The following is a 22,113-nucleotide window of genomic DNA, read 5'->3' on the forward strand; positions in this document are numbered from 1 at the left end:
TGCAGAGCTTGTGTGCCGGAGGTAAAGGGATGTGCCTTGCCTGTGTCCCCTGGCTGCAAGTCATCCAGCCCTCATGGTTTTCCCCACCTACCTCCACTATGTCCTGGCTTCTGACAGCAACCTTGAATTAAGTGGGTTAGGAATAAACTGCTTGAATGCATTTGTGCAGATAGCTTCTCTCACCAGCTATCTGAAGTGCTTTTTGAAATACACGGGAGCCCTTTCTTCGTAAGCTGCTTTATAAGCTGTGAAGTCCATTGTTGCTGTTCTCTGCAGCCAGCGTGTCTCTAACCAAAGTAATGTCTACTTGGCACTGGGCCAGGGCTGGGTATTGCAAACTCGCGTAAGCAGCAAAGCCGCCCACCGGAGTCACTAGCAGCTGTTGCAGGTTGGAGGATTTGCAGAAATTGAGATTGCTGTTCCCAGATATTAGCACTTGCCTGGTGATGAATGACCGAGTCTGTGCAAGGGGACTCTGTATGCCTTCCTTCGGCCTTTTATTCTCAGCTCTCTATTGTGGTGCTTGCTCAATGGCCCCGTTGTAGAGGAGGGCGGCTGGATGGGGGTGGGGGTGAGGGGCCTGCCTCTGCCGCCATTCCCTCCCTCAGTTGGCCTGAACTGAGACATTAAGAATAGCTCTTTGATCCACTGAACTGGTTCTTGGGGCAGGAATTTCATGGCACATAGCACAAATGCCAAGGGCTAAGAATCTAACCTTGAGAGGGTAGAGAAGTGAACTTCACCTGTAAGAAAGTAAAATGAGCTGCTCTTCATTACTACTCTGGTGTCCTTTGCCTTGACCCATCCATCTGTGCTAGAATAGCCAGGGAGGTAAGAGCAAAGACCAACACTCTGTAATGATAAAGTCATTACTGAGTAGTGTGTTTATTTTCTGATACTATTGCCCAAGAGTGAAATTTTTAAAGGGTGATGCTGCTTTGTATAATTTCTTCTTATCACATATACTCATGCATATTCATGTATGCATATGCTGAAGCTACTGTTAAAATGCCATCTTCCTAGAGATTAACCTCCAGACTCAGGCAGGAAATGTCTTCATCGAGGGTGTCCACTCTCCTGTCTCCCCACTTCAGCCCCTACCCTCACTCCTCATGTTACCCTTTCCATCACCACCGTGAAAGGTACTTGAGGGCAGAGTCCTTGCCTGTCTTGCCACCACTAAATCCACCACAGCAATGTCTATACCAGTGCTTGATGAATAGATGGATGGGTAGATAAAAAAGCCAACATTTACGGGCTAACTTTTTGATTATTTTTAAGTTCAGAAAACAAAGTTATCAAGCTGGAGGTATGGCTCAGTGGAAGAGCACCTGTCCCCACTGTTCCCATAGAGAAAGGGTGTTAAATCCACAGCATCCCTGAAGTCACAAACACCAAACTGGGATTCTCAGGACAACTGGGATGATGCCTGTATCTACCCTCAACTTAGCTTCTCTGGGCCCTCAATTATTTAATTTTGTTCACAGAAGGAATGAGCTGAATTAGTTTTCTCTAGCATTTACTTCTTGTCTGAATTTGCAATAATTGTAACTTTTACTCAGTGACTATTTACTATAATGCTATGGGCTCAGTTTTAATCACAACTTTATGAGTTAAGTGATACTATAATCATTTTACAGTGAGAAAACTGTGACATAGAAAAGTATATTAACTTGCTACATGTCACATAGCACATTTTCTTAATCTTATTGTATGCCCACTGGTTTAGAAAGCAAGTACATACCTCAGCAATAAACACAGTTACCTAGATCCTAGCACCTATATTTCAGCAAGGGCTCTTTCCAGACTTCCTTCATTCCTGTATTCTTCACTAGAAACCAACCCAACAGTGTCCTTCCTGTGGCATGACCATAAGCAAAGCTTATAAAAGAGACAATAGTAGTTTTGCATTGTTTTGCAATATAGTAATGGAGGTATGAATTTTAGTCATCATTTTGGCTTTGAATTTGTTTTGTGGCCCCAGAGATGACACCATCAGGAACACATCTAAGATGAGAGCATGGCTTGGATGTGTGATTGTAGAGGGCAACACAGGTCAGACCTATGGGATGGGTTTATGAGCAAGGGCATTTATGGGCAAATTAAACTTTAGCCCTGAGTAAGCAAAGTCCTAAGCCAGTTATTACTGCTTGGCCACTTCTAATGGGCCCTGTGCAACTCTTATAAATTATTCAGCTGCTTTACTAATAAAAGGCCATGCAACTTGCCTAGTCCTGGTGATACTTAAGTAGATGGCATAGAGAGCACAGGTTAGAAGAACAGAGTATCTATAGCTCACCAGAGAGCCCTTCTTTCTAATTTGGACAGAAGAGGGTTAAACAGACCTCTTTGAGTAGCAGACTTTTGAGAGAATATGTAAAACCGTGTGGAAATGAATGGCTACAAGGGGCTGTACCAAGAGATGGCCCCTGAGGGTGTCTGGACTGTTCCCACTGACATACCTTGCACAGGGTGGCATGATCCTTACATGTCCCAGAAGATGCAATCTCTAATCATCTGAGGAATTTTTCCCTAATAATTCTTACACTTGTTAATTTTCATACAAATAGTTTTAAGAAAAGTTAGGAGAATAGTATAAACATTCTCCATTTTCTCTGTTCAATTGTTAACATATTGCCTCATTTACTGTCTGCATATATTTAGAACCAGAAGATGTTAACCGGAGTGCTATTTACGTTCCTATAACATACTTCTATAACATACTTCTATAGACAATGCTTCATGTGGTCAGAATATTTGATCTAGCCACAGCCTTGATATTTATCCTAGTTCAGAAGGTGAGCTGTGGCAGTATTAGGAGTTTTATGGCCTTAGTTGAAATCTTAGCAAGTAATGGGTAGAAAAAAATAGCAAAATATTCCTTCATCTCCAAGTATTTGGTGAAGTCCATTCGTCTGAAAGCTGGAGGAGACTATAGAAAGAGAGATCCCAAAGCAGGTGGCTTCCCAATATGCCAGCTTAGAATCATGAATGACAGTAGCCCAGTGCTCTATACTGTGTTTCACGGCATAGATGTGATTTGTAGCATAAAATACTTGAAGGAAAACTCTTCTAATTTTTTTTTCTTCAATTTTGCGTGCCATTCCTATTGTATTTATTTTTCCTTATCCTCTGTATGTCACGTCTTCCAGAATTTCTAACTGAAATGAATACTTTGTCATTATGTGTATTTGTCCTCAATGATTATATATCTATCAACTTCAGTAGGCTATGTTTTTTTATTCCTTGGCGAATGGTCTTGACTTTATACCAGCAAGAATTATCACAATAAGGATTGAGGTATGACTCAAGAGTTGCCAGTCTGGCAAGCTCCAGAGCTCTGAGTTCACATTGCTTTCTCTGATCCTATAGAAGACTGCAAGGTGGTTCCTTTTCAACACAACAGAAAAATATTTAGTGTAGTGGAGTTGGGATAGAGAGCCTATTTCTAGAGAAATAAAATAAATTAGGGATAAGTTAAAGATGTTTTAACAGAAAGGTCACAATAGAAAGTTCAGTGGTTATATAATTACCAGTGGCTCATAACGGTAATCCTAGCTACAAAGGATGCTGAGACCTGGAAGGCTGAGATCTGAGGATTGAGGCTTGAAGCCAGCTCAGGAAGGCAAGTCTTATCTCCACTTAACCACCAAAAAGCCAGAAGTAGAAGTGTGCCTCAAGTGGTAGAGTTCCAGCCTTAAGCAAAAAAGCGAAGTGACAGTGCGCAAGTTCTGAGTTCAAGACCCAGTCCCTAAACTAAAAAGAAAAAGAAATAAAGACGACTTCTCATCCAGATTCTGCTGCTTTCTGGTGGCCTTAAACAAGGGGCTTGTGCATGTATTTTCATCTTCTCTGATTCACATTGTCTGCATTTTTGTATATTGTACCCTCAAATTCACTGAGTACAGCTAATAACCCTAGCTCTGTCATGCTGGATTAAATTAAGTGGTAGCTGATATTCTTTCAAGGCCATGATCTTATGAACTCTTCTCCTTACCCTTATATTTTTGAGTTTGAAATCAAGTCAGCTGATCAGCAAATTGAGTTGATTACATTTTCACCCTAGCATAAATGTAATCTGTATGAGTTGGTGATGACAGTTTAGAAGACAGCCCCTGTCCTCCCTCAGTTCATCAGATGAACGCTCTATTGAATGACAGAGCTTCGTTTTAAAGTGTCCTGAGCTCAAAGGTGAGCTAGCCAAGGGCTAATGCTGATGCTATCGATCCGTTTTCAGAAGAGCAATTAGGGCCCTAATGAGATGAGGACCCTGAGTGTCTGGAATGGCACCAGAGAGAAGTGGAAACACTGTGTTGAACTGTCTTCTCAGCATTTCAGAGACAGGCTGCTTGTTTGAGTTTCATCTTTTGTTCATGTCTCTCAGTAGTTCATGTGGAACCTGGGTCCCTTCATACTCTAGGTCTTCAAGGTGCCCAGTTCTTGGGTTGCTAGATTTGTTGCATTTACTATTGGCTTTATCTGAATTTTATTTTTCTTTGTTGGGACCCATCTTTAAGACTACAGATTTAAACATATGAGCTGAAATACACATAAGTTTAAAATTCCATTAGATTCTAGTTCACCCACTTCACACATGTGGCATATTAAGGGTTCACCTTTAACAACAGCCCAATTAGTAATTGCCAGTATTACTATGTATGCTGTGGAATTGTTAACAGTTGCCATGAGAACCTTAACTTTTTTTTTTTTGGTCCAGTCGTGGGGCCTGAACTCTGGGCCTGGGCGCTGTCCCTCAGCTCTTCAGCTCAATGCTAGCGCTCTACCACTTGAGCCACAGCGCCACTTCTGGCTTTTTTCTTTTTGCTTATGTGGTGCTGAGGAATCGAACCCAGGGCCTCAGGCATGCAAGGCAAGCGCTTTACCACTGAGCCACCATCCCAGCCCGAGAACCTTAACTTTTTGACTCATTTTACATGACCAATGCAGATATGAAGACTGGAAGCAGAGGGATGAAAAGACAAGGAGCCGGCAAATAAATGAAACCCTTTTTCATTTATTTCTTAAATCACTTTGAATGGTAAATTCTTGGTACCCATTCAGTTTTTCCTTTCTTGTACCCTCATGATAGTTTGTTTCTTCTAAACCCTTAAGAAGTAAAACAGTTTGACCTTTATTTGCATCAAACTTAAAAGCAGTTCAAGTTCAATACTTTGCTAGAAGCTTGCCTTTAATGAGCCAAGTTTAAAGGAGGTGGATTTTAATCTCTTAGTGTTTGGAAGGACATGAGATGTGCATACACAGTGAGAAAGTAAGTTTACAGCCTTAACTATTACATTCAAAACTGAATCACTCTCCCAGTAACATTTAGGAACAACAACAACAACAACAAAAAAACTGAGTGCGTTTCTTTTTTTGTTGCTGTTTTGTTTCGGGGAGCAAAGTCGGGGGGGGGGGATGCAAAAAAGCATCTGATGGCAGCATGTGCCTGTATGTGTAATCTTGAATTAGAAAAACACTCCAATTACTCAGTAGTTCAGAAGTCATCTGTACTTGTTTTGGACTGAAGCTATTTGTATTTGGAAACCAACCTCCTTCCCCCTCTTCCAAGCTCCCCCCCACTCAGGACAGGGCCCCAGCACAGGGTTAAGTGCAGGTTACATCTCCTAAGGAGGAAAAGGTGCTTCCCTCAGCCTTTGTCAGCGCTAATGCCAGCTGTGTTTAGTGCTCCATCACATGATTTATTTTTCTTTCCCTTGTTATTTGATGGCCCCCTTTTATGCTGAATAGAAGATAATGAGGGTTCCCCCCTCCCTCTTAGCTTTCCTCCTCTAGTTGTACTCAAAAGACAAATGGAATGCTGAGGTAGAAGTTCTTGACTTGCACTTCAGAGTAGCGTCTGGAAAGGGACTATGGTCACCAGCCCCCCAAGCCCTTGCTCTCCCCCTCATCTACGAAACTCATGAGCTCCTTTATCTTAGGGCTTCTCTAACTTGTCTCCTGTGGGTCCAGAGCAGGGCATTTCTAAGGAGTTTCCAAGGATGACACCAGAGACTCACAGAACACTCTTGAGTAGAAAGGGTCTAGACTTCCCTTGCGAGTTCCCCCCTTAGTCTTACATTTAGGCACTTGCCTCAGTTTTTCATACTCAAGAAGTGATGATGATAGTGTGTCCTTATATCAGCAAATCATCCCTGTGAGGTGCCCACAAACCTGTGGCACATTTGTAGGATGCAGGGAAAGCCCTAACCGGGGCTTGATACATGATTTGAATCCTGTCCGCAAGAATGCCATGTTCTAGGAGGACCCCAGGCCTTGACATTTTATAGCCTGTCTTTGAACCGGCCTTTGTATGTGATCTCCTCTTGTCCTGCCCATGAAAAGCAAATCAGTCTTCAGGTGATTTCAGTTCCCTTACTCCTGCCCCAGGTATCCCTTCCGTGTGCTGAGGCAGATGTGCAGTGCTCTTCCTGAAGCATTCTAGGCTGATCTGTCATTGCAGCCAAGTCTTGGTGAGCTATGATGGATGCTTCCTGCCTTGGGAGTTTGAGTCAGGTTATCTGGAGTACAGCAGAATAGGGCCATTAGCCTGCCACCCAATAGGACATGTAAACTGTTGTTCCTAGCACTAGTTGATGCTGATTGAATCTCGGGTCATGTAAGATTACAGACTCTTAAATGAATCTGAACTTCACACCCACGAAGATGGCTGTTATCAAAGAAACAAAAGATAGTAAACACTGTCAAGTGTGTGAAAAGTTGTGAGCTGTTCAAAAGATTGTAAAGTGGCACAAATATTGTAGAAAACTGTACGGAGATTTCCCAAAAATGTTTAAAAAAAAATACCAAACTGTACCATATGATCTCACAATTCCTTGTCAGGGTATACATATCCCAAAGGACATGACCTTTCCTATCCACACTCCTGTGTTCATTGTAGCTCTATTGATATGGAGATATGGAAACAACCTACCTGTCCAGCTAGGGATGAATGGGATAAGAAAACATGATCATTATGCTGAGTGAAATAAATCAGTCACAGAGGACAAATAAGGCATGATTCTACTGATGGTAGTAACTATGGGAACCTTAGCAAATGGTGCTGTCTTATATCTAAAAGAGAAAAGGTGCTAAAAGTGAACTGTAATCTCAGCTATTCCAGAGGCAGAGGTGCCCTCAAAGCTGGACCAGGCAAAAGCACCAAATAGGATCTTTTCCTGGTCCTATTTGGGTCTGCAGTTTGGAAAATTCACACTAGCTACATAGAAAGAAAAGGCTCCTATTTATCCTTCAGTTCTTTGTTCTTTTAGGGGTTGTGTGTGTGTGTGCGTGCACGCACATGTGTGTGCACACACACTCACTAGTTCTGGGGCACACACTAGTCTTTGGTACTATCCTTTAACTTTTTGCTCAAGGCTTTTGGGTCTACCATATGAGCCACAGCTCTACTTCCAGCTTTTTCATGGTTAATTGGAGAGCAGAGTTACACAGACTTTCCTGGCCAGGCTGGCTTTGAACTACAATCCTCAGGTCTCAGCCTCTTGAGTAAGTAGGATTACAGGCATGGTCTACCAGCACCGGGATCAGTTCTTAGTTTAAATACCTCTTCTCCCCATATTCTGCTAACTTGTAGAGAATAATAACCCTATCTTTCCCCCAGAACTCCCCAGAGTTCTCATACCTCATTCATGTTCCTTATTTAATATAGACCTCCAGAGAACTCTCGGTTCTCCATGTGTTGCTTGCTTCTGTTGTATCTGTACCTTCCGGGATTAACAGTTCCTTATAGGTAATAGGTACTGGATAATTCAGTGCCAAACAAGTGGAAATTTTGCCTACTGTGGTTTTGTTTGTGTTTTGTCATTTTGCTTTGCCCAGGCTGGTCTTAAACTCTTGCTCTGAAAACTTCCCAAGTGCTAGGGAACAAGCATATACCCCTACATATGGCTCACCTACTTTTTAAGCAAGTTGTTTCTTTCTTTTTTGTGTGTGGTGTGAAGGTTTTAATAGACAAATTTATGAGGTCATATTCAGACATTTTGTTAGCTCAGAGAAATTCACTTACACCACTTTTTAAAAAAAAAATTATTGTAAAGGTGATGTACAAGGGGGTTACAGTTATGTAAGTCAGGTAATACATACATTTCTTTTTGAACAGTATTTCCTCTTCTTTCTCCCAGTTTTTTCCTTCCTAATCCCTCTTCCCTCACAAGTTGTATAGTTCATTTTCAATGTAGTGCCTAGTGAGTATCACTGCTGGTAAAAATAAATTAGTGAGCAAGAAAGCTATGTATACTTACCTACAAGTTTACTGCTTAGAAGCTTTTGGTCTTGATTCTTATTTCATATCCTTTTACATTCAAAAATTTTCTTCTGTAGTTGTATTTTTGGCACCAGCATACATTTCTAAGAGTCTCAGGAGAGTCTGTTCTACCTCCAGGAATGAAAACCACACATAAATAGAGTTCATCGCTGATTTCCAAAGGGTAGGCTGCAGTTACACAGGGTGCAAGCTGATGGGACCAACTAGGGAACAGAAGCGAGCAAACGTCTTTGAGAAACTATTAGCTTTAGGCAGAAATTAAGAACTCTTAGCTTTCTTGTATTTTTTCAGGACCCGTGGCCATACCCGCCTCTGGAGATTACTGAGCAGATGTGTCAGCCACCAAGGAAAGCAGCTATGTTAGATTTCGAGGCTGTTTACTCTGGCTCTCTGTGCTAGTAACTCATTTTTGACATGACATTTAACAACAAAATAGATTTTTTTCCTGAAGTTGCTTATCAAAATTGAAAGTGTCAGATACCCAATATTTTGAGGCCAATAATTAGCTAGAACATTTTTTACTTATGTAGATGCCTGTAAAACATTGTATCTTTATTGACAGACGCTGGACAGTTTTTTCCTAGGATGGGTAACTGTAGTACATATAAAAATAGCATACTGTTAGTAGAAAAGAATGTATCTGGAGTGAGGTGTTGGCTCCCTGACCTGTCATCCACCAAGGACTGCTAATAGAAGCAGAAGCCTAGTGCTGGGGGCCCCTTCCCGCTTCCAACCATGTATAACATCCACATCCGCTTCTCTCTCGCTCTTTTTTCTTTTTTTCTTTTTTTGTGGGTTGTTGGGCTTGAACTCTGGGCCTGGGTGCTGTCCCTCAGCTCTTCAGCTCAAAGCAAGGCTCTGCCACTTGAGCCACAGCACCACTTCCCATCTGCTTCTTGTAATAATTCCTCTTCCAGTTCTTCTGAGCTTTCAATTCTTGCCTCTTTATTTATCCTATTATGTTTCCTGTCATCTGATTAGAAACCAAAATCCAACCTACCTGCCTGCCTGCCTGCCTGCCTGCCTTCCTTCCTTCCTTCCTTCCTTCCTTCACTGGAAATGAAACTTACAGCCTTATGCATGCTTGGCACACCCTCCATCACTGAGCTATATTCCTGTACAAGTGTGTGGACTGAGCCAGTCTTTGGTCTCAGGGTGTTTACTGAGTCACCCATTTAATCTCCTTTAACACTCTTATTCTGCCCCTTAGTTAATTTATTGTCATGATACTAATTGGGTGGTAAAAGAAATGTCAAGTGAAAAGGGAAAGTGCTTTTGATAAAATGGGAAAAAAAAATTCTTATCTATTCCATCTGTGAAGTCTTTGCACTTCGATTTGAAGCTATTGGGAAACAAGTCTTGTTAATTCTCATTTATTCAGTGGCTGCTTATCCAGTTTGGCAGTTACCACTTCCTTCTCTGGTGTCTCCTGCTGCTACTCTTACCTGAGCCTTTTCACTGTTCCTCCTCCACTATAGGGAAGGAGAGGGAGAAGGAAATGAAATTTAAATAGTAAGCTAGACACTGGTGGCTTGTGCCTGTAATCCAAGCTATTTTGGAAGCTGAGAATGGGAGGCTCATGGGCTAAAAAGTTCACAAGACCCCTTCTCAGCCCATAGCTGGACACTAGTACTCATAGGTCATCCCAAACCACATAAAAGACAGATTTTTACAAGGGGAAAGCTGTACACAGTGGTATGCACTTGTAATACCAGCCAAAACGAGAAGCCTAGAGTACATGAATTGTGGCTCAGTTTAGGGGCATGGCTCAAGAGGTAGAATTCTAGCCTAGCAAGTAGTATGTCCTGAGTTCAAATCCTAGTATTGCCAAAAAAAATTAAATACTATTACTAAGCTACTTTTATTTATTTGTTTGTTTATTTATTTATTTTTGGTGGGGTGTGGGGGGTTGGTTTTGGAGCTTGAACTGTCTTGACAGTGCTTGGGCACTGTCCCTGAGCTGTTTTTTTCAAGATTAGTTCCTCTGCCACTTTGAGCCACAGCTCCACTTCGAGTTTTCTGGTGGTTAATTAGAGATAAGAGTCTCACAGACTTCCTGCCTGGGTTAGTTTTGAACTGAGATCCTCAGATCTCAGCCTCCTGAATAGCAGGATTATAGGCATGAGCCACTAGTACCTGGTTGGTACTTGTCTTTTAAATTGTATCAGCAGATAGTTGGGAGGCAATCTGTAAGTTTGGAATGGGTAGCACTTACATTTGAGAAATAGTATTGGCTTTGTGGGGAGTGGGGGGGGATGCTGTCTAGGAATGGAATTCAGTTGTAGAGTAGGAAGCGTGTGTGAGGCTCTGGATTTAGCCAGGTTTGTTGGCGCATACTTCTATTTCCCATGCTTGGGAAGCAGAGACAGGAAGAGCTCAGAAGTCCAAGGCCAGCCTAGACTAAATAACAGCACCTTGTTTTCAAAAATAAAATAAAACATTTTTGAAAGTTATTAGGCGAGTACCCCACAGGGAAATGAGCCCAGGAGAGCATACTTCCCTTCCTCCTGCTTCATTAGCAGTACTTATTGAGTGTACACTGTTCTGGAGGTTAAGCTGAGAAGCCAGCACCTTCAGGAAGCTATTGGTGGGGTTGTATACAAATCTTTTCTCAGGAAGAGTGAATCTTCAGTTCTCCCAACTGTCTTCTGACAGTGAGAGTTAGAGCCCTTCGTGTTACCTGCTCAGGTATAATGGTAGTGCCTTCCCTGTTTCTGTACTTCTCTGATTAAACACAGCTCTATTGATTTCTTGAAGCTTGGTTGACAGAGACTCAGGACAAACCATCTGCTCTGTATTCTCCTAAGTCTTCAGCTTTGCTTTCCCCCTGAAAGTCTTCTTCCATGTGACCACTTTCCCAGAGCTTTGTGTTTGTGTTGGCAGAAGTTAGGATCTGGAGAGCAATATTTCTTGAGGATTAATTGCCAAAGTAATTATATTGTAAAATAATATGCATGATGGATACTTAATATATCCCTCTCCAGGGAGCTGGAGAGCTTCACTGATTTGGAGAGATGAACTCTTTCCTTCTTTAGGAGCAGAACTTGGTATGAAAAAAACTGATGGCATATACCTAAAGACCAGAGGAAGTGGAGAACAATATTGTTAGCTATAACGGATGTTGCTCCAAGGAATGCCCCATTGTTCACACCTCAAAACTTACAAATGTTAGGCCAGGAGTAGTGGCTTATACCTCTTAATTCCAGCTACTCCAGATATTAAGGTATGGAGAATGACTGTTCAAGGCCAGCTGGGCCAAAAGTTAGCAAGAGTTCCCAGCTACTTGGAAAGCATAAGGAGGAGGATCACGATCTTCAAAAATGAAAACCCTCTCTGGAAAATAAACTAAATCAAAAAAAGTTGGAGGCTTGGCTAAAGTGGTAGAGTGTTTGCTCAGCCCGTGACAAAAAAAAAAGGAAGGGGAGAAGAAGGAATTTCAAATCTCTAGGAGATACCAGGAGGCAGGGTGGGAGACAGGCAGCATGTCCCTTGTTCAGAGTCTTGTTTTAGACTCTGCAGAAGGAAAGCCACGGAGAATCTCCTCTGACCTCCTCCTACCACTGCTGGCACTGTTTTGAAGGCCAGAGCTCTCAAGAGCTGGTTCTGGCAGCTCTGTGAAGTCTGTTCTTTCTTTTCTGGTTGAGTAGGGCCCACATAGCTTCTGTGTGTGTGTGTGTGTGTGTGTGTGTGTGTGTGTGTGTGTGTGTGTGTGTGTGTGTGTGTGTGTGTGTGTCTGTGTGTGTGTGTGTGTCTGTGTGTGTGTGTGTGTCTGTGTGTGTGTGTGTGTGTGTGTGTGTGTCTGTCTGTCTGTCTGTCTGTCTGTCTGTCTGGTTGAGTAGGACCCACATAGCTTCTGTGTGTGTGTGTGTGTGTGTGTGTGTGTGTGTGTGTGTGTGTGTGTCTGGTTGAGTAGGGCCCACATAGCTTCTGTATGTGTGTGTATGTGTGTGTGTGTGCGCAGCATCCACAGAAGGAGGTTGCCTTATTTATTTTGGGTCCATGAGCTTGCGTAATGTGCCTATTTAACACCCTCCTAAAAATGCTTTTCAGCACATGAGCAAGTAACGAAGCCCACTAAATCCTGCCTCTTCTGGGCACAGTGGGCTGTTTAAGGTTGTTCCCGCTGCCATGTATTTATGGACAGGGGCTGGAGTTATGACATTTATCTCTGTTGCTTAGGGCACTGATTTATATCTGCCTGCATCTCCCTTGGAGAGCTGCACCTTATCTTGAGAGAGAGAGAGATGAGAATGCTCCCATAACTCATCCCACCAGGCACCCGGACTGTCAGTGTGAGGAGCCACTTTGCTTTCTAAGCAAGGGCTTGTGGGGGGAGGCAACACCAGTTTGTATATACAAAGAAGCTTTGGTGGTAAAATTGAAAACTGTCGTTCCTAATTAGCTCTACTTGGGGTGCTGTTTGACCTGCCTCTGGGCATATCCTCCCCATCCTCAGGCTTCCTGGCAGGAATCCATGGGTTCACAGACTGTTTATTGCAGCCCTCCTCCTCAGTGAGGAGCTAGTCTTCCTGCTTCTATCCTCAGCACCCTCCTGATCTGGCTTCTTTGGGCAAGGGAAACCATTCTAAAGTGCCATCAATACTCAAGAGATGAGGGTAAGGAGAATGACTGTGACATTGCTTGTGCCATCCCCCCGCGTCACACTTCTCGGGCATTCCTTCACCTTCGAAATGAACACTCATGGCCCATGATCCATACCCTGGTCAAGTTGTAGCCTTGTCCCACTCCCCTATCCAAGCCCTCTTCCTGAGCAGAAGCCCCAGGAGGTAACAGAACCAGTTGTGCTGACCTCAGGCTTGTCACTTTCTGCTAGTTCTGCAGTTTCCTTCTGTCCCTCATCACCTAGGGATTCTGGTGTAGGTATTTGCATAGAATCATCTGTTGACAAGTCTGTCACTTCACTGGCCCCAGTGTGTCCAGTCTTTGGTCCAATGTATGTCACATAGCAAGTATTGCATCTGTGAATGCTAAGCAGTGAGTCCATATAGCAATCCCCTGCCAAGTCTCTGCTCCTCTTTCTATTCTTCATAACTGTATGCTTCCTGAAATCCAGAGCTTAGGTATCCCCCTTTGTGTGTAATATGATAAACCAAGAAGCCAGATACCAGTAGCTCACACCTATAATCCTGTACGAGGGTGAGATCTGAGGAACCTAGGTCAAAGTCAGCCCAAGCAGAAGAGTTCATGAGACTGCATCTCCAGTTAACCAGTAAAAAGCCAGGCTGAAAATATAATTCACGTGGTGAAATGACAGCCTTGAGCAAGCACAGGGTCCCTGAGCTCAAGCCCCAGAGCTAGCCAAAAAAAAAAAAAGCTGTCTCAGACAGCAAGATGGATGGTGGATGGATACCTTATCTGTAGGGACAAGCACTTGCAAAATCAGTAGTCTAAGAAGTGAGCAAGCTGACTAAAGGTAAGGTGAGGTTATATACGGAACAATTCTGGAATTTCATTTGAAAAAGAGGTGATGGGGTTAAAATGGTCAGGAAAGGCTCCTTAGAGGGCCTAGAGCTTCCGCAGAGCCCTAAGGGCTGTTTTCAGGTCTGTCAGCAGTTATTACTGGCCTGCTGCTGATTTCCAAGGTTAGGAACAAACTTCAGTTTAAGACAAGTTATCTCCTCATCATCCTGGGCCTGAGTACTGCAGTTTGGGCAGTTTGATGGATGTATACACATCAGTGAGCATACATGTATTTTTGTTGTTGTTGTTTGCCACTTCTCTGACACTGTCCTCCTTTTTTTATTTTACTTTACATCAGTTGTTATCTTCTTCCTCAGCATGTGGGGTCCATGGAGGCAAGGATTCGTGTCATTCCATGCCCTGTCATATGTGCCTCAAGCATTGCCTAGTTCATCGTGAGCATTCAATCCTGAGAGACTTTAGGGAAACCTAGCATTCACCAGTCTGCTCTTCAGTGGTCTGTGGCTGTGGGGCAACAAAAAAATGAAATGCGTGATCTTATAGTTCTATTCCTAGCTCCCCAAGAAAGTCAGTCCAGCTGGGTGCCAGTGGCTCATGCCTGTAGTCCCTAGCTACTCAGGAGGCTGAGATCTGAGGATCACAGTTCAAAGCTAGCCTGGTCAGGAAAGTCTATCAGACTCTTATCTCCAATTAACCACCAGAAAACCAGAAGTGGCGCTGTAGCTCAAGTGATAGAATGCTTTCTTTGAGCTGAAGAGCTCAGGGACAGCACCCAGGCCCAGAGTTCAAGCCCCATAACCGACCAAAAAAAAAAAAAAAAGAAAGAAAGTTAGTCCAGAGGTATCGTGCCATATTATCCCTGTTGTTTTTGAGCCACAGGAACAGAGAAGCCTAATGACCATATATATGGTCATCCAGTGGAACCAACAGAACCACCCTTGGTACTGGCTAGTTCACAAACTCCTGTCTTCTCTTGCAGAAGACCTGTACATCATGACAATACCCATCCCAGCCTTCTGGGACTAGTAGCCTGTTAGGTGGCTCTATTATTGAAGAGTGTCTGTGATGAACTGAGACTCGTTCCTCATCTTATCCTTTGGATGCCACAGCTACCACCTGTGGATTCAAAGCAGACACTGATCACATGACCTCCTTAGTTTCTGTTGTTTAGGGGAGGCTGTTATTTCTGTGGCACTTGGACTTTTGAAACCGCACCAAGATGGATGTGTGTCCCTGGCAGTCTTGACTATGCATTAGAGGTTCTGGGTTTTCCACAGCAAGATTTCTCAGGATCAGGCTAGGAATTATGTTACAATGATTATATTGTGTGCAGTTACTGGAATTCTGATGAACTGGGCAAGGATCTGTGTTGGAAGCTATAGGGAAGAAACATACAAGGAAAATTATGTACACCAAAAGGCCCAACAGAATCTCCTGAAATTCTGAAAGAAAACCAGAAGAAAAGGCCCACCCAGACCCTTCATCCCGATCAATTCACACTGGTCCTTGCCACTCAGCAATTTAGTACAAAACTCTTCTGGATCACTTTAGTAGGTACTTTTTCACCAGTGCTGTTCATATGCTTTACAGTAAATGATCTGACATAATATAAACAATAGCCCTGTGTTCATTTTATAATATTTATTTGTATGTTTGTGTCAGTATATGGGGCTTGAACTGAGGGTCTTGTGCTCTTACTTGGTTCTTTCTCTCAAGGCTGTATCTCTACCACTTGAGCCACAGCTCTACTTCTAGCTTTTTGCTGGAGATAAGAGTCTCATGGACTTTTTTGCATTGGCTGGCTTCAAACCATGATCCTCAGATTTCAGACTCCTGAGTAGGTAGGATTACTAGCAAGAAACAGCCCAGTTGTCTGTGTACATGACACTCCTGAAATCCTTCTGGCATGTACTACACAGCCACATATGGTGGCCTTGAGATATGAGGGTGGACTCTGACCACTGGGTACTACCTTTGAGTGCCAAGCTGTAAGGCTGAGACCCACATTCTCCCTGGAGGTCCCTGCTTCTGTGTAAAGGGTGGTATAGCCACTGCATGCCTTCTTTGATTTACGCTTATGCCTTATTATCATCTGTGCTGCTCCTTCTCTGTAGAGCTCTGCCTGCTGCATTTAGAAAGAGGCAGTGGGGCTTTCCCTGTCTGCAGCTGCTTCCACCTTCCCCTGGGCCTCTGCAAAATAGGTAGGAGAGAGCTGACGAGGAATAAGCCACTAGACAATACTATTAGGTGTTAGGTATGAGGATAGAGTAGAACCAGTGACTCCTGTGCCCTAAATTTTCTACAGTTGCAAAAGAATTCAGTCTGAGATGAGAGGTATGCAATGCAGGGAAAGTGAGAGAAGGTGCAGCATGCTAGCCTGTTCACCAATTGCTGCTCTTTTTACAGTTCTAAGACACTGTTTAATTAGCCAATTAATAAAAATGAATATGCCATTGGAAGCTACATTTGTGTGGGGCTTTGTGTTGCTGTTGTTAAATTGGCTAATTTAACACCAACCTAGATGGTGCTGGTAATAGCAGCAGCCCACGAGTTCAGGAGAAGGTGGGGCAATCCCCTCCAGAGCTTCTCTAGGCTTTGCTGTTTGCCCTGTGTCTTCACTGTGCAAGGAAGTTAAATAAACAATAGCTAGACATCCACTGGCCATGGCCTCCAGGGCTCCATAGTCTGCTTGCCAAGTCTGCTTGGGTTCTGGGGAATACCATATCAAAAGTTGTCTCTGTACACTGCATTGCAATCATTATTTTCACTCTACATTCCTACTCATAGAGCTGTCTGTGTATTTAATTGTCCTTGAATCCTGTTCTAGCAGTGGTGTCTCATTTCAAAGCATAGAATAAGCTGGGTTCTCACTCTGGCCTGGCTAGTCTCCTCCTGGGTTGAAGCCTTTGCAATTTACACTTTCTTCTGGTGTACTGTGGCTCATTCCTCCTTCTCATTCAGGCCTTTAGTCAAATATCGCCTTCTCTATAAGGGCCTTCCTCGTTCTCCTGTGTAAGATTTCAAAACCACCTTCCAGCCCCCTACCATGCTGTACAGATGGTACTTGTTTGTCTAGTTTTCTCTACTTAACTGGATTGTTAAGTTCCCAGAAGGCAAGGATTCTGTTTGTTTCTGTGTGTGTGTGTGTGTGTGTGTGTGTGTGTGTGTGTGTGTGTGTGTGTGTGTGTGTGTGTGTGTGTGTACACATATATATTTCCAGTGAATAAAACAAAGCTTGGTACATAGTAGGCACTTGATATATATTTGGTGAATGGATTTTAATTAATATTTATCATATTCCCCTATGGTTTGGAAATCTGGAAAAATACATCAATGAGTATAAGCTTTCATTCCATCTTCATTTCTTGGCACACATCAAACAACCGACACATCCATTTATGTTCTCTCCTTCCCCATCTCTTCTCTTGTCTCTACTCATCTGTATGTTCTTACACAGACAGGAAAAAGGAAAGAGAAATCAGTTTGCTATCCTAGGCGCTACCCATTTGTGCTCTGGAACTGCCTGGGTGGCGTGACAAATTAGGGCAGACAGTACCTCTGTCACTTCTTCTCTGGATCCATATGACAATATTGGGCCAATATTATCAGTGCTGTCACAGAAACCTTGTTTTCTCAGGCTTCTAGAATAGATTCTTGTTGATTTCCTTGCCATAGTGGAGGCCTTGGCAGTACTCAAGACAGTACATTACCTGGGATTGCCTGCGTTAGCATGACTATTCCCTATTCACCAAATGTAGTTAGCAGCACCTAGCATTAGCCAGAAACAAACACACACTCGCTCTTGCACACATACACACATTTCCTACAGCTCTTTGGGGTTTGATGCTCCTCTGTGAGAACCACTTCTCTGTAGTAGATTGAAGAAAACATTTCATCGCAGACATCTATCATCTAGAAAGGAGTGAGAGCACAAGTTTTGTTGGCCCACTAAGGCCCCAGCAGAAGTTAAGTAAAGATAAATTAATAATGAAGTCCAGTCATCCTGGTTATGTGAATTTTTCCAATTCAGCTATGTTCTACAGCCCAGGGGCATCAGAGACTGAGAAAGTAGACAATAAATCTGTATTCACCATGATCCCTCTGTTGATCTATAAAGAAAAAAAAAAGGACCAGGTTGCTGTCTATATTCAGATCTCTTCTGAATGATACTTTAGGAGGGAGGTTGGGGCCAGATTCTAAGTGCCTTTAAGAGATTGTATAGATGCTGCAGTGTTACAGAGAAATTGAAATGAAAACTCAGCCTCTAAAAGATTCAGAGATTCTGGGATGCAGCTTAGGGGAGTCCCAAGGGAAGCTGGGGGAGTTTTCTACTCTTAATATGTCCTTCCATTTTAAGTTGGACTTGGGAGATACATAAATAAATCTCTGGCAAAAGTCAGGCTTCCATTAATTAGATGTATCCTCCTTATGATGGACCATGAAAACACATATATGTAGGCCCTCTGGGTTTTTCAACATACAGTAGCATTTTATCTTTAGCTTATTAAATTTAAAAGATAATGTAAAATATATACATATATTAAAGCTACTTATTTAATCCAGTGGGGTAGAGTTATAATATTCAGTGTTTCCCCTCCTCATCCAAGAAGGATACGTTCCAAGAGCCCTAGATGATGTCTAAAACCAGAAATAATGCAAAACCCTATGTTTCTCTTTTTTCATAAATTTAATTTGTACTAGGCTCAATTTATTAAGATTATAGCAATAACTAATAAATTAAATTTATGGGAATATACTGATGTGAAAGTGATGTTAAAATGCTTTCTTCTATCCTCTGTATGTGTATATGTGTGTGTGTTTTTGTCAAAGTACCTTACTGTACTTTGTATCTTTACCTTTTTACTTCAGAGATGCACTTTATAGCATCTATAGCAAATCTAAATTGCTAGCAGCAATAATACTCTTGCCCTTTGGAGATCTGATTAGGTAAAATAAGGGTTACTTAAACACAAGCACTGCAGTACTACAGCAGTCTATCTGAAAACTATGATGGCTACTAAGTGACTAACAAGACTGCTGGAGATTTCTTCTCACTATCCATAAATGATACGTACTTTAAAACTTAACAAATTCTTTATTTGTGGATCTTACACTTTAATATTTTTGCACTGCAGTTGCTTGTGGGTAACTAAAACCATAGAAAGCAAAACTGTGGATAAGAGCAGAGCAGTATTACTTGAGAGTATTTGTAAAATAATGGATGGCCCAGAGTTCAAGTCCCACGACCGACAAAAAAAAAAAAAATAATGGATGGCATGTTTCTTATATAGTAACTATGAATGGTATTTATTTACATTTTCTTTATAAATGAAGTTACAAGAAAGTGGGATCTAGATTCAGGGCTACTTGAAAAACAAAATGTAACCCAAGAATAGAGAATAGAAGAAACTTTAGAATAGCAAAACAAATAAAATTAAATTCTTGATTTGAGTGTTTGTTACTGTAAAAGGCACATGCAGAAGTCCTCATTTTCCAGAAAGAAGGGAAGAAAGCAGAACCTAAAACCAAAACAACCAAAATTTGAATACTACTTTTGCCATGTGAGATTGTCTAATCAGCCTCATTTTCTTCTATTGCCATCATCAGCTTCTGTTTGTTCTGATGCTTCATTTTTAGTATCTTCATGGGCTTATGAAAGCAGGAAGATTGCCTGGGTTAGAACAAGCTTCTCTGCCATTTTCTGAACCAGAATAAATCAGCACAAATGCCAGCTCCCAGTCTCCCACCAGGCCTCTGAGACCTAGTTGGAAGCAAAGGGGTCAGTTTTACCAAGCTAAATGAAAATCAACAAACAAGACACTATCCTCTTACAAAGGAGAGTTGACCATTTTTGGAGATAGAAAGCAGCTTACAAAGGGACCCTTTCAGAGCTTCTATCCTGTGGGTGGCAGAAATCTGATCTTGTAAGCATATAACTACTATCATGTCACATGACTTGTTGATATTCATAATGGTTTAAAGGTAGGATAACTACATTGTTACATATAAGGTATGCCTTTTCTTGTTATTAGAAAAGAGAAAGTAATTCCCAAGAAATGTAACGTAAAACTGGAGTACTTTTTGCATAAGGAAATATGATGGATTCTCCCACTACTTAGAATTGCTGTGTTGGAAGGAAGATGGTGAACAGGATTGAATATAATCAAATAAATTAAGCCTTGAAACCCAAATAGTGCTGTGTTAGCAAGCCAACTACAAATCAAACAGAGAACTGTTTGCTAAAGAATATGTGATCTTAGTTGAAGCCTAACAAAACCAGACTCTTTGTATATATGTGTATATTTTCTCTTGACATGTGCAAAGAGTTACTGCATTTCCCTCTTCTCAGACTTCTTTGGTGAAAAGTATCCATGAAGAAGAACCCTAAAGAGTAAATGTTCCCAAATGGGAACGAGTAGTTGCTATCAAGTGTAGGCAAGCTTGTTGGACAGAAGGTGGGCCCTGAGTAGTTTTTCTGTTTTCTGTAAGGATCCCTAAATTTCTGGTGTTGTGTATATATGTGTGTTAGTATGTGAGTGTGTGTGTATGTATATGAGAAAAAGCGAATGAAAGAGAGAGAATGTGTGTTCATTTAGTTTGTTGTCCTTATTTTGGTTACCTTGTATAAATTCTTAGATTATGTCATGCTGTGGGTCATAACAATCAAGCACAATCTTTTTATTCTCTGGCTGCACCCAATAGGCCACTTTGATAGCCTTTCTGGTGTAAGTGTTGAAATCTATCCAACTGTCTTTTTTGTGTGTATATGAGGAAACAAACACAATGAACTGAGTGAAATTGTCTTAGGCACAAACTGTGTTAGTGGCACAGGAGGGACCTTATACATTCTCAGCTTTGCAGCTTTATACTCAAGCATAACACGTTAACTGATAGCTCTCAGCTCCAGGGCCACAACTACTTTAAGTATCTGTTCAAATGACACCATACTCTATTGGAATCTATTTTACACACACACACACACACACACACACACACACACACACACACACACACACACACACACACACACACACACACACACACCACAGTGGAGCAGAACTTATTTTCTTCCTATTTAGAACCTCAAGTCAAATCAGCAATTACTTTCTAGTTTATTCCAAGTGCATTCTATTTGATCTATTTTTCTGTACATTGTTAAACACCCTTAGGCCAAAATCATTATGTTCTGACCTGAACGAGGAGATTGAGGCAGCTCTATTCTAAGCTGCTGAAAATACAGAATTGGGCAGCAAGTCCAAGTTGGATGGACTGTAGATAGTGTCTGAGTCTAAGAAGTAAAACTAGGAGGCACTTACCTCTGATACATTTGAGGGAGAGCATTTCTTCCTTGTGAGATGCATCCTACAAGTTAGAAGATATCTAGCATCTTGGCTTCCCTCCTATATACCATAGCACCCTTCTGCCATCAGAAACACTGGGAACTTCAGTAGTATTCCTTCATACATCATTGGCTTCATACATCAAGTGCTGTTGCACAGTAGTCAGGATTGTCGGTTAGTAGCAGTAGAAGTGTTGGAGAAGTCAGGAAGTAGACACTGAGGGAAGAGCTGAACTCTTCTTTCAGTAGGAGTAATATTTATTGACAGGAATATCTGGGGAGAAAAATCTCATGCCACCTTGATGCTTCATGTACAAGTTAATGCCAGGAATGGGAGTGGTGTGTGAAAAAAAGCCTGTTTGCTGAAGTCACGATGGAGAAAATCATTAGGGAATGTAATTTCTGCTTTCATGTAACTGTCACTTGTTGCCATCCGGGCTGTATCTTTCCGGAAGCATGAATAACTGCAGCTTGATTCACTCCCTTCCTGAGTTCCCAGCTGTTGTCTGTTCTTCATGCTTCATAGACCTCAGCTAGGAACATATCCTGGAATCTAAGAGATGCAGACACCTGCTTCCTGTTCAGCACCCTGTCCCTACTGCCTTATCCCTACTCCTGCCATGCTCCTCATACTGAGCCATAGTGTTTCTCTGACAGTGTCTGTTTTTACATTAGAGTGTAGTTACTCTGCATTTGCACAGAAACTTCCTAAAAAGTATTTCCAAGAGGTGGCTCTTTGGGTGAGTTCATTGGCTGTCCATCACCAAGTGTGGCCATTTTCAAGTATGCAAAAACTTCCCCAGGAAGATTATCCTTCATAAGGATTAATTTATGGAACACTTTTCAGGGTGTTTTCCCCTGTGTTTTTCTTCCTGGGTGCTTATTATGCTATGGGCTTCGAAAAACTATTGTTACTGCCATTTAACTAGTGAAAAGCTAAGACTCCACAAAGTCGTTACTTAGCCAAGGTCACACAGCTTCATTAAGGATGAAACTGGCACTTACTACTCCACCATTTCCTCCCTTTCCTTTTCAGGGACTGAGGGAGGAG

The 22,113-nt window shown here is 42.0% G+C and overlaps 1 protein-coding gene across 1 annotated transcript in view; it reads left to right on the forward strand.

Annotated features, from left to right (window-relative positions):
• Positions 1-22,113, forward strand: part of Snd1 (staphylococcal nuclease and tudor domain containing 1) — a 446,694-nt gene that overhangs the window by 305,164 nt on the left and 119,417 nt on the right. The window lies entirely within an intron of this gene.

Source organism: Dipodomys spectabilis, unplaced genomic scaffold (assembly GCF_019054845.1).
Source record: "Dipodomys spectabilis isolate Male_0828 unplaced genomic scaffold, ASM1905484v1 ptg000197l, whole genome shotgun sequence".
In the NCBI taxonomy this organism is placed as follows: Eukaryota; Metazoa; Chordata; class Mammalia; order Rodentia; family Heteromyidae; genus Dipodomys; species Dipodomys spectabilis.